We start from the raw sequence: 14,646 nt of genomic DNA, 5'->3' as shown, positions 1-14,646 counted from the left end.
GTGTTGGGCCAGTAACTGAAAGGTTGCTGGTTTGAATCCCGAGCCGACTAGGTGAAAAATCTGTCATTGTGCCCTTGAGCAAGGCAATGAACCCTTATTTGTCCTGTAATTTGCTCTGGATAAGAGCATCTGCTAAATGACAAGATTGTAATGAAAAATAATGTTTGCATATTAATTTATGCTGAGCAACCTATTTTTAAAAATCTTATAATTAAATGAAATAAACTGTTTGAAGTGACATACTGTATATACAATACACAACATTACCACTTTGTTTACCCTGGTCAGAAGGACAGGGCCATAGTAGGCTAGACTATGTAGCTGCTGTTGTTACTAGACTATAGTTTCCATGCAATACAGCATGTCAGATCACTAATGATTAGGTGTTAAGGCTGCTACATTTATGCAAGAGTTTTTGCTTGTGTCTGTCGGGAGTGATGTGTTATCAGGCTTGCTAAATAACTAATGGTGGGAAGTGGAGAGGCGTCTTGAGCTTTGTGCCCGGCCCGTCTTACATGGTCAAGAGACGCAGAGAACCTGCAGCAGCACCCTGATGTGAAGAACAGCCCTTACAAAAATGTAGGATTGTAGTACATTGAGAAAAACAATACCATGGTACTATCATGACACTGTAGTGACTAAAAAAATAGATGATAGTAGATGTATGTACTATCATGTTGTTAGTTTTGGTATTTGCACCAGTAGCATGTTTTTTTCCTGCAATGGTAGTGACCAAACGTATGTTTCCATTGTACGAGGCCTAGAAATATAGAAGAAACTCCCAGATGTGTCATAATAGCCTGGAAGTAAAGCTGCACTGGGACACATTTGAAATGGAATACATTGAATACCTTCAGCAGGGTGGAAACAATCACAGTAAAACATGATTTAAATGTATTGTTGGAAGGGCTGTGGTCACCATTCATGTAATACATGAAATATATACATCAGATGGTATTGGGGAGCTATTTCATAGGGTTTTCATAGGTACATTATTCACCCATTTCAATCTTATACCAACCAACCCTATGCTTGGTGTGACTGTTATGGTCAGAACAGACCATCTGATATGCCTTTAAATATTGTAATATGCAACCTGGAATTAAAATGTAAGAGGACCAGTGCTTCTACAGTGAATCACATCTGTGCTGTTTGAGAGAGATGTTGTTAGACTACATTGTATCGTTGTATCCTCTTCTGAGTGGGGAACAATATAATTTATATTCACATAGACAATGAGTCCAAGTTTGCACGATATCCACATGTTTGAATTATCTGTATTGTGATGATGGGGGAAATTGAATTGACAGTATACAACGGGTATTGGCAACTAGGTTTGGCCTCCAGTCAATTTGTTGCTGAGTTTGTAACTAGTCTGCGGGCCAGAACATAATTAGCCTATTAAAAAAAGCCTATAGCTTCCCAATTCATAGTCCTACACAGTGTAGGCTAGACTACACATTTAACACATAACTAGTGGGATAAACAATTCAATGACCATAACATAATGTTGATCTGATTACAGTGGTAAAATCACCTATGTCTATATTAATAGTCCTACCTGTTCTTTTAAAATATATGGTTGATATGCAAATACAGGCATGTTAAATGTTTTGGAAAATTAAATCTCTTAACTGCTTTTTATCTGAATATCTTCTTCACTCGATCTGGAAACAAGATCTAATAGTGGCTGAGACCAAACTATTTAACAATTAAAGATTTGTATCGGTTATTTTAGTTGAAAAAGAAATTACAGAAATTGTGCCTACGGTGTTTTATATAACATTTCACATTCAAAACCTTTTATTTGTACTATTTGGAAGTTTTCTTAATTATATGTATTCATCATTGTCGTGTCTAAATGTCCATATATGCCTTGATGATACTCAGAAACATGTATTTACCACATCAACATCTTAATTTCTAAAGTAATGTAAAATATTATCTTAAGAGCAGCATATGAGGTTCACATATGGGAAAAATCATCAATATCAATTGTAGTTTAATACACCTTTTCCACAACAATATGTACCGTGATGGTAATGACTTAGCGTTGTGGTAATGACTTAGCGTTGTGGTAATGACTTTGCGTTGTGGTAATGACTTTGCGTTGTGGTAATGACTTTGCGTTGTGGTAATGACTTTGCGTTGTGGTAATGACTTTGCGTTGTGGTAATGACTTTGCGTTGTGGTAATGACTTAGCGTTGTGGTAATGACTTAGCGTTGTGGTAATGCCTTAGCGTTGTGGTAATGACTTAGCGTTGTGGTAATGACTTAGCGTTGTGGTAATGACTTAGCGTTGTGGTAATGACTTAGCGTTGTGGTAATGACTTAGCGTTGTGGTAATGACAGAGTGGTGGAAATGACATTTCATGGAAAACAACTGATGAAAAATACCATTAAACATTTTAATGTCACAGTAGTACATGTTTAATTTGATTGAAGATATAGAACAGACCATTTGTTCCAATTCATCCAAAGGTGTTCGATGGGGTTGAGGTCAGGGCAATGTGCGGGACAGTCAAGTTCTTCCACAACGATCTCAACAAACCATTTCTGTATGGACCTTGCTTTGGGCGCGGGGACATTGTCATGTTGAAACAAGAAAGTTCTTGAAATTTTCAGGATTGACTGATCATGTCCAAAAGTAATGAGGGACTGTTGTTTCTCTTTAATTGTTTGAGCTGTTCTTAGCAATAATATGGACTTAGCCCTATTTATTAAAATACTATCTTCTGTATACCAGCCCTACCTTGTCAGAATATAACTGATTGGCCCGAACGCATTGAGGAAATAAATTCTACAAATTCACTTTTAACTAGGCACACATAGTCACTTGGAATATATTTCAATGAACATCTCATGAAGCTGGTTGAGAGAATGACAAGAGTGTGCAAATCTGTCATCCAGGCAAAGGGTGGCTGCTTTGAAGAATGTCAACTATATTTTGATTTGTTTAACACTTTTTTGGTTACTACATGATTCCATATTGTGCTATTTCATAGTTCACTATTATTCTACTGTACAACACAAAAGGGGAATAAAACTATTCTGAAAGTGGGTAAGAGTTTAAAGCTAAAACGGGGCGTGTCATCCTCCTCACTATCACCAGGGTTAGTAACTACACAGACTCATTTCATATCATCCTCCACTCACTATCACAAGGGTTAGGAACTACACAGACTCATTTCATATCGTCCACTCACTATCACCAGGGTTAAGAACTACACAGACTCATTTCATATCATCTTCTCACTATCACCAGGGTTAGTAACTACACAGACTCATTTCATATCATCCTCCACTCACTATCACCAGGGTTAGGAGCTACACAGACTCATTTCATATCATCCTCCACTCACTATTACAAGGGTTAGTAACTACACAGACTCATTTCATATCATACTCCACTCACTATCACCAGGGTTAGGAACTACACAGACTCATTTCATATCATCCTCCACTCACTATCACCAGGGTTAGGAACTACACAGACTCATTTCATATCATCCTCCACTCACTATCACAAGGGTTAGTAACTACACAGACTCATTTCATATCATCCTCCACTCACTATCACAAGGGTTAGTAACTACACAGACTCATTTCATATCATACTCCACTCACTATCACAAGGGTTAGGAACTACACAGACTCATTTCATATCATCCACTCACTATCACCAGGGTTAGGAACTACACAGACTCATTTCATATCATCCACTCAGTATCATAAGGGTTAGTAATTACACAGACTCATTTCATAGAAAAATTGAGAAAAATAGTGTTTTATTAGGAACAAAAGCCCAAGGACAATATTTCCCATTCAATTCAAGAATGACCCACTGACTATTGGGGAATGGAACCAGAGAGGAAGATTGGGTTTCCTTTCTCACACCACTACAGTATTAATTTCAACAGACCCAATCCACGACCAATTGTTATAGCTCAACATATGGCCAGTACTATATTGAGAATCAGACTGTTAAAATGCCTAGTTGATAATGTAAATAGTCTTCTTGAACTCTGGTATTGATGGTCCATTTCAGAGTGACATTGATATGAATATTCAGAGTGAAAGAGCTGAGAACTCACCTGTCACACATTCTTTGCACACTTCGAGGATAACAGTACCACCGATGCGGCCCGCTACCAAGGACTGTGGGCTCTCCTTCTCCGTGGCCAACGTGAGTAAAACATTTAAACGTGTTAACCCTCACAAGGCTGCCGGCACAGACAGCATCCCGAGCCATGTCCTCAGAGCATGAGCAGACCAGCTGGCTGGTGTGTTCTTGGGCATATTCAATCTCTCCCATTCTGCTGTCCCCACATGCTTCAAGATTGCCACCATTGTTCCTGTGCCCAAGAAGGCAAAGGCAACTGAACTAAATGACTATCGCCCAGTAGCACTCACGTCTGTCATCATGAAGTGCTTTGAGAGACGAGTCAAGGGTCATATCACGTCTACCTTACCTGCCACCCTAGACCCATTTCAATTTGTTTACCGCCCCAATAGATCCACAGACGATGCAATCTCCATCACTCTACACATTGCCCTATCCTATCTGGACAAGAGGAATACCTATGTAAGAATGCTGTTCATTGACTATAGCTCAGCATTCAACACCATAGTACCCTCCAAGCTCATCTTTAAGCTGGAGGCCCTGTGTCTGAACCCTGCCCTGTGCCACTGCATCCTGGACTTCCTGACGGGCCACCTCCCTGCTGATCCTCAACACTGGGGCCCCACAAGGGTGCGTGCTCAGCACCCTCCTGTACTCCCTGTTCACCCATAACCGTGTGGCCAAGCACGACCTCCAATTCAATCATCAAGATTGCAGATGACACAACGTGGCCCTTTTGGGTGTATATTGTGCCCACTCCAGGTTTTACAACGGTCTTAAATTCCTGGTAGAAACTCTCTTTGCTGCCATGGAATAAGGAGGGAGAGACTATGCAGAACAAAGACATTATTCTTGCCCAAAACCCCTAATCCCCAAAATTGGAGAATTAAACAATATTTATATTTTTGAGACCTGTGATGGCCCACGACTATCTCAACCTTTCCTATTGTGTTAATAAGGACCACAGCATTTTAGGCAGCCATTGTTCAAAATGTGTTCATACACACAGTACGATGGGGCATGCACAGGAGGACCAGGAGGTTGATCTTAGACTTCTATTTAGACCTGGGATCCTATCCAGAGTTGACAGGGAGGACAACTCCAGCCTGCCTCTCTCCTTCCACACTGAGTCCAAACCTACAGTCACTGGGTCTAGTTAGCACTGCAGGATCTAGAGATGGCATCAGTAGACAGGTTTCCATTGTCCCAGATTTATTAGACTATTTTTTGTTTTTGCAAAACAATCATTGCAACGTGATGGAAACGGCAGATATTGACAAATCCTTTATCTGTTCGACAGCGGCAGGAAAACATTGAAGTACCACAGTGCAGTGCTGTGAAGGGGTAAGAATGGCACTGCTAAGATCAGAGGTTCCTCTCCTGAGTGCACACCATGAATCTTGAGTACATACCTCGTCCCCTGAATACAAACCAAGTGATCTTACATACAGGACTTCAAGTTGTAAAATAAGGAAATCCTTTAATGGAGCGGTAGGTTCTGTTTTCACGACAAACAAAAAACTTATTGTAGTATTTTGTTCATTAGTCCACTGTTAATACAATGCCAAAAATGTTGCATGTTGTATGTTAGCAATCAAGTTTTCAAGATAGAGAACTTTCAGTACAGAGGAAAAAGTGAGATGATAATGTACTATAATTTGCACCATCATCACACTTTCAGCTATGTACTGCAGTGTTTCCCAATCCTCGTCCAAGGGGATTTTGCCTTATCCCCCAACACACTGGATACACCCCTTTGGGACCAGGGTTGGGGAACACTGCTGTACTTAAATTCCTCCATCTTGAGAACTTCACTGCTGACGTTCACATTTTGGGATTGTATACAGGGTGAGGAAACCAAGGTTTCCAAGGAAACCAAGGCTATCCCTTTAATCCCTTTAATTAGAGTTCCTTTGGGGCTACATTTAGTTAGAGGTGCATTTGCTCTAGGCATGTGCTATAAATAAACATTCATTTATTTTATAAAGGAAAACTGCTTTTGTCATCTCATTAAGAAGGCTAGGTGAACCGAACGAGTGTGCTCGCATACTTCCTTAAAAGACCTTTGCTTAAAAAGCGGCAGTAGTACTGTTTGTCCATTTTGAGACGCCATAGATTGCTTTATGTGTTTACAAACATTGCTGGAAGATGGCAATGCAAAAATTGGAGGCAGAACAATGGGGAGTTCTTATAGAACACCAGCAAAAAAAAGACTATTTACATGTTGCTTATGAGTGCATTTCACACTACTTTTGGATAATAATAATAGGATTTTTAGGCTTGTATGAATGTCCTACTTCATATAATGTTTGTGTCATCACAAATCAACTCTATTAAACTTCACTTCAACCAGTAAAAGGGATCTTTTGCTAGCTTTTGCTATAGCCCATATCAATGAACATTAGTATTCTATAATCTCAGCGACTGTTCAAGCAAGAATCAAAACATAATTGTAAAGGTATGAGAACCAAAAAAGTGATTTTGTTGAAAAGTAATAGAAACTTAAATCTAGGCTACTGCCTCCAAGAGTAACACGCATTCGTGACGTCAGTGTGTAGTGTACTGAAAAAGGGTCTTTTTAACCACTTCCTCAAAATAGTCAGATAACACAAGAAATATGTCATCAATGTTAACGATTTTGCTAAGGAGTTCTTAGTCGTGCAATTTGACATCTAACAGATGTTTGGTGCAGTATTTCTCAATGAAACAAACGGCAAGAAACAGAGTCTTCTGAAGTTTAATGACAACAAAGACAACAAGGACTTTCTTGAAGAATCCCTACTGTTGACCAATCACCAACGAAGGGGAGGAGACTTCGGCTTGCCTCAAGGTACAAATATGTGCCCGAACAACCGGAAAAACCCTTACCGAATGTCCAAAACAAAAATGTCATCAAAATATATGCACAAAATTCTTCTGAATGGGAAGCACGCTGACACCTTATAGACTAACAGAACGTCTGTGTTATAAATGGTTTCACTAGTCCTACATTGTCACAACGTAGGGTACAAGGGGGTAATTGCTGACACAAAAAAGCAACATTTGTAAAAAAGAATTGGTCATGCTTAGGTGAGTAAACTGTAAAGGGAAATAAATGGCTACAGTTACCCTGGTAGAAGATTATGGCATAGGGTTTCACACAGGTGTGTTAATCTATTCTATCAGTTTTATTTAGAAATTATTTGGTAAGTAATACTTCAAAGCTAATTCTAGTTGTCTTATTTGAATTATTTTAATAAAATATGTGGGGGGTGGAAATGGTGTTGCACGTCACCATTAATATCAGCACTACCTGCACATTCATTTTCATTGTTCTTTATTTGTTGTTCCTTTTCCATACAATCCACTATGTACAATTGCACTTAATATTATTTGAATAATAGAAGATTTTAAATCCCAGCAGTCTTTAAAATGACATTCAGGAGCAAAAGGTTTTCAATAGTTGTTTTAAATTCATGAAAATAAATAAATAATCGAATCTAATATTGGAATGGAATATAACATGAAATAACATTGGAATACAACATTTAATAACAATAACGTAACTAATTAATTCAGTGTAACATTGATGTGGCAACTCTCTCATGCTCTGCTATGGCACGATTCTAATGTGTACATAGGTCACAAATAAAGCTATGCCCAGTATAATCGGAGCACTCATGAGTTCCACTCCTACACTGCTCCCACCTAATCCAGTCCCCACATGACTGAAAACAGGGGGAGAGATGCAAATTTAAAATCCCTCTCTTAAACACTTAGCTAGCTATCTAGTTATATGACATAAAATGCTGTGTAAAACAGCTAAAAGGCTATAACGTGGCATTAACTGTAAAGCTTTCAGTCACTAGTGGAAACATTTACAACTGCAATTAAGTTACATTATCTTTTTAATGTAGGCGATCTGGAAGTAAGGTTGCTAGCTAGCACTCCTAGCAGCTTATGCTAACTAGCTAGCTGGTTAGCATTTAATGCTAGTGAAGTTGCTAGCTAGCAAGTTAGCATAAACTAGTTAACTGGGCTAGTCATTGTCTAAATGACAGGTCGAAACACATTCATAACAATTTAGGGGTAAATAGCCCCCAGGGGCAAGTTACCCCCTAGTAGGGCGGCCTGCCCACAACACACTCATCCAACATATTACTACTTTACTCAAAAACTATCCAAATGTTTCTCTCTAAACAAGTTATTTATCTTAAGGCTTTCCTACTTGTATGTTTAAAAAACAATTATAGATCTAACATCATTGGAATATATCTATAAAAAAAAATGACATCTCAAAAATGTGATCAATTTACCACAAAATCGTTTTGTTTAAATATCTCCAAAAGTTCTATGGATCTGCAGAGAAGAATGGGAGAAACTCCCCAAATACAGGTGTTGCAACCTTGTAGCATCACACCCAAGAAGACAAGGCTGTAATCACTGCTAAATGTTCTTCAACAAAGTCCGGAGTAAAGGGTCTGAATACTTATATAAATGTGATATTTCAGTTTATTACATTTGCAAAAACGGTGTCATAAAATCTAGCGGTCAAAAGGGAAATGGTTCCAATCATTTTTCATTTTAGAAACACTTAAAATAAGGGCTATGTTTTGTGTATGCTTACCCTGGCGTGACGATTTGATAACCATTAGCATTCTTCTCGGACAAGGTGACTTTTATCAATATACTCGGCTTTATTTCATCTCACGTTATAAAACACTAATTAGCATCAAACATTATGTACAAACAACAAATAACTGCAAGCTCCTGCATGTCATCTCTAGCTGACACCTTTGCTAACAGGTATTGTGTCAATTTCAAACTTGCACAAGACAGTTAACAGAATTGTCCATTTAAATAAATGTAGTCTACTTATTCATTACTACATTTAGCTAACATTATATGGTTAATTCTGAGATCCTGACCTTTGACTGGATTCGGCAGTCTTGTCCAGATCGTCATGGTATTTGTAGTTCTTTAGGATAGCCACATTAGCATCTAATTAGCATTTTATTTGGGGGGGTAAATACAGGCGAATATATTGATCAAAGTCACCTTGTTCTAGAGAGATTTACACGGTTATAAAACCGTTACGCCAGGGTAAGCCTATCTACCACCCTGTGTAAAGCTGGGATATATAAGATACCCCGTAAGAAAAAGATAAAAAGCACACTAAAGAGGAATGGGACAACATTCCACAGGCCATAATCAACAGCTTAATCAACTCTATGTAAAGGAGAAGGGTCCGGGAGGAGGAGGCAGTGGCAGAGGCAGCTTACCCCTTTCTCATGTAATGGGGTAGGGCCATGCCAAGGATCCTGGAATGCACGTACTGTTGCACTGTGTTAGTGGGGGAACAGGAAGTTCCAGGCGGGCGCGCACCAGTCTTCAGTTCAAAGAAAGCGCCAGAACTGTGCAGTCAAGAAGATAACCTTTGTGTCTGTTTCAATTTATCACTACAGGTATGTAATAACACGTTTAGACTTTCTAGTGTCGAAAGGATATGTCATACCATGCTAGGTAACAAATCCATTAAGGTATTATCACGTTTGGTTAAGGTTTGATGTGTTATTTTTGTGTCAAACCGAGGAAAGAACGTGATGAAAAACAATTGTACAAGTCACATAGCTAGACTCTGGGTTTGTCTGAATGGATGTACATCATTTTATCGAGGATATTTCACAAATAGTCAATTTATTGAGATTTCTGAGATCTTTTTGCATATTATTGGTTTTCTGTAAAATTCACAAGCTGGTAAAATGGCGGTCCCCGGTCTGTCGGAGTCAACGGACTGTTTACGCGTTGAATGTAATGATGATCGGTTTTCTAACGTTGCATGTGTACTAATATTCAGACCCATTCAGTTGTTAATGTCTTTATCTATAAATGTTACTATGGTGTGGACAGGAAATACTTTTGGTTTTTGATTGAAGTAATACAGTGAAGACAAGGTTAATAAGAAAAATAGCGCACAGTGCTGCCTAAAACAAACTGTAACCTTGTACTAAATGGTTTTTAAGTCATGTATGCACACCGAGGTAAAGCCAGTTTCAGGTCAGATATTCACCTGTAGTTTTCCTTACGTCCACCAACAGCAGTTAGGGACAAATCAAAATGTTCAAATGTCAATAGCTCTTTAACTAATACTCCTAACATTTTCAAAACTGATTGTAGCAAACCCGATGTTATACACACACATTGCACACCCTTTAGTTTGTCCATTTTCATCTCACATGGTTTTACATGAATTTTTCAACATTTTAAATTTCAATTGCTCCTTGGTCATGTGACCTAATGTCCGCTGACTACCCTTCTATATTGCACACTCTTGTTTGTGTCCTGTAAAATCATGCTCTGCAATGTACATTTTTCATAGTTTCAAATTTGCAATAGCTCCTTGGTCATGTCAATTACAAACCTAAGTAGCGTGCAGTGGATATACACCCATATTGCGTTATCTCTAGTCCAGTATCTTCTATATTGTTGTACATTATTATTAGTTTGACAATTAGGGGGTTCAGTCCAGTGTTGTGTTTACCCATTTCTTTAGTATTTATCTACAATAATTGGTAGTTCTAAGTACTTATTTTCCCCGTTTCCCCCCACCATATTTAACGGTGTATTTATAGGAGAGAGACATATCTCCTTTCCTCGTTAATATCAACCATAAAGGAAAAGGGCAAAGTACGAGAGTCATGCTTTTAATTATCCAAAGCAGTGGTGGAGAGTGAGGTAGGCTGCAGTGGGTTTGCTGGTCAGTACATATACTGAACATGTAACCACAGTAATGGTGGCCAGTAAATCAAAGAATAAAAATGTAATATTGACAAATTAAACAAATTGTAGACCTTTAATCTTTTCCAACATGTCAACAGACACTTAACACGGTGAAATGTTTCATAGTTAATTGGAGTTAACTTCCTCTTTATCCCTGGTTGATGTACATGTCAGTGTTAACTTCCTCTTTATCCCTGGTTGATGGACATGTCAGAGCCTCTTCACTGTGGATGGGGTATAGCATACATTTTCAACAACAGACTGCACTTCCAGTTTGTGTTCTTTACTCTGTTGAACTCGTTTGTCTTCATTCCGAGGCACAGAACATGGAACCACCGCTGGCATGCAAAACATTCAATCTAAAACTAAGCGAATTGCGTTATAAATAATATCAATGCAGTATGACAAATGACGAATTAGCCATCCATTGTGTTATATCATAAATTGTCTTACATGCAGTCAGTCTTTGGGCCACATCCAGGTTCTTTATCAGGTTCTTTATTAACTGGTCAAACTAAGTGCAGAATCAATCTTCAGGATGTTATAATCATACAGATCGAATATCATTCCTACCGGGACATCCATGTTCATCTGAGGCTGATTGGAACAAAGGAAGCACTCTTTCCCTAGCGCGCCTTCACGCACATGAAAATCTTTGCGACACTTACAACTTCTCATCCCATTAGGTCAAAGTTCACAGCATATGCTCGATTACACTTTCTACTGAATGAGGACATCTAGTGCAACTTTCAGGATTCCAAAACTAGTTTTGGAAGATTGCCTGCCCTGTGAGTTCTGTTATACTCACAGACATAATTCAAACGGTTTTAGAAGCTTCAGAGTGTTTCCTATCCAATAATAATAACAATATGCATATATTAGCAATTTAGGACAGATTTTGATGCAGTTCACTATGGGCACGCAATTCATCCAAAGGGGAAATACTGCCCCCTATCCTTATTAATCGGCCAATTTCTTTATTTTTGTAATAATGACATTTACAACAATACTGAATGAACACTTATTTTAACTTAATACATCTATAAAATCAATTTAGCCTCAAATAAATAATGAAACATGTTCAATTTGGTTTAAATAATGCAAAAACAAAGCGTTGGAGAAGAAAGTAGAAGTGTAGTCTGTGCCATGTAAGAAAGCTAACGTTTAAGTTCCTTGCTCAGAACATGATAACATATTTAAATTTGGTGGTTCCTTTTAACATGAGTCTTCAATATTCCCAGGTAAGAAGTTTTAGGTTGGAGTTACTATAGGAATTATGGGACTATTTCTCTCTATACAATTTGTATTTCATATACAGTGGGGCAAAAAAGTATTTAGTCAGCCACCAATTGTGCAAGTTCTCCCACTTTAAAAAGATGAGTGAGGCCTGTAATTTTCATCATAGGTACACTTCAACTATGACAGACAAAATGAGAAAAAAAATCCAGAAAATTACATTGTAGGATTTTTAATGAATTTATTAGCAAATTATGGTGGAAAATAAGTATTTGGTCACCTACAAACAAGCAAGATTTCTGGCTCTCACAGACCTGTAACTTCTTCTTTAAGAGGCTCCTCTGTCCTCCTCTGACCGGGCCAGGTCGATTAGTGAGGAAGGCACTTTTAAAGAATAACCAGGCATCCTCTACTGACGGAATAGGTCAATATCTTTCCAGGATACCCGGGCCAGGTCAATTAGAAAGGCCTGCTCGCTGAAGTGTTTTAGGGAGTGTTTGACTGGGATGAGGGGTGGTCATTTGACTGCGGACCCATTACGGACGCAGGCAATGAGGAAGTGATCGCTGAGATCCTGGTTGAAGACAGCAGAGGTGTATTTAGAAGACAGGTTGGTCAGGATGATGTCTATGAGGGTTTATGGATTTGGGGTTATAATTTGGGTAAGATTGAGGGCATCTAGTTTAGATTGGAGGACGGCCGGGGTGTTGAGCATATCCCAGTTTAGGTCACCTAACATTACAAACTCTGAAGATAAATGGGGAGCAATTAATTCACATATGGTGTCCAGGGCGCAGCTGAGGGGGGTCTGTAACAAGCGGCAACAGTGAGAGACTTATTTCCGGAAAGGTGGATTTTTAAAAGTAGAAGCTCAAACTGTTTGGGCACAGACCTGGATAGCATGACAGAACTCTGCAGGCTGTCTCTGCTGTAGATTGGGCACAGACCTGGGTAGCATGACAGAACTCTGCAGGCTGTCTCTGCAGTAGATTGGGCACAGACCTGGATAGCATGACAGAACTCTGCAGGCTGTCTCTGCAGTAGATTGGGCACAGACCTGGATAGCATGACAACTCTGCAGGCTGTCTCTGCAGTAGATTGGGCACAGACCTGTATAGCATGACAGAACTCTGCAGGCTGTACTGCAGTAGATTGCAACTCCACCCCCTTTGGTAGTTCTGTCTAGTCAGAAAATGAATACACATACAGTCATTTTTCAGCTCTGATTTTACCACTCAGAATCCAGAATGGATATGACAATGGGACCAGCACAGGATGTAATACACCCTTACAACAATCTACTTTTTGATCTTTTTGACTTGTTATCTGGTTTACTGCTACCGTGTGTCAAGAAAAGAGCCCCAATTAGGGGTTAGTGTACTCCAGTAAAAAAGGTCTGGTTTAGATAAACTATTGCCCTGTGTCCCCGTTCATAGGGGCATGAGAGACTAGTCAGTAGTAGAATTGAGTTGGCACTTTATTGGCCCAAACACCCATAGACCCACAAAGTTGAGGTTACAAATGGACAAGAAGTAGTAATACTTTTTTTTTGTTGAATTGATGCATTGTGTCTTCTAACTGTCCAAAATGTTAGGAAATATTTGTTCCCATGAATACATGCTGCTGTCAGCAGCATACCACCCTGCATACCACTGCTGGCTTGCTTCTGATGCTAAGCAGGGTTGGTCCTGGTCAGTTCCTGGATGGCAGACCAGATGCTGCTGCAAGTGGTGTTGGAGGGCCAGTAGGAGGCACTCTTTCCTCTGGTCAAAAAAAATATCCCTATGCCCCAGGGCAGTGATTGGGGACACTACCCTGTGTAGGGTGCCATCTTTCGGATGGGACGTTATACGGGTGTCCTGACTCTCTGAGGTCATTAAAGATCCCATGGCACTTATCGTAAGAGTAGGGGTGTTAACCCCGGTGTCCTGGCTAAATTCCCAATCTGGCCCACAAACCATCATGGTCACCTAATAATCCCCAGTTTACAATTGGCTCATTAATCCCCCTCTCCCCTGTAACTATTCCCCGGGTTGTTGCTGCAAATGAGAACGTGTTCTCAGTCAACTTACCTGATTAAAAAAAATAAAAAACAAAGGAGGATGTCTCTCCTCATACCTCTGGCACTTTAGTCAGACTGCTAGACTGTGCACCACAGAGCACTACAGCGCACCACAGAGCCAATCAGGAGAGAATACATACAGGTCAACGGTGCCAATTGAAAGTCAAGGGGTGTGCCTGTGCCTTTTGGATTACTCTCTCTTTACAGAGAACCCCTGTGGTTTAAGTCTGCTCTGCACTTGTCTGAAAGTGACAGAGCCAGCAGCCAAGAGTTTTTCACAGTATTTCATAAAGTATTACACTTATGAATGTATGTAAAATGCTAATATATATTAGATCCAGTACAATGGAATAACTAAGATCTGAATTTGAATCCGATTCTTCCTTCTCTTTCTGTCCAGCAGGGTCAACCAAAAACACTTGGCCTGATGGTTCATGCAGATACTGGGGAAGCAATATAGAAATG

Source organism: Oncorhynchus tshawytscha, unplaced genomic scaffold, assembly GCF_018296145.1.
Source record: "Oncorhynchus tshawytscha isolate Ot180627B unplaced genomic scaffold, Otsh_v2.0 Un_contig_7449_pilon_pilon, whole genome shotgun sequence".
Classification (NCBI taxonomy): Eukaryota; Metazoa; Chordata; class Actinopteri; order Salmoniformes; family Salmonidae; genus Oncorhynchus; species Oncorhynchus tshawytscha.
This window is presented reverse-complemented; position numbering follows the sequence as displayed.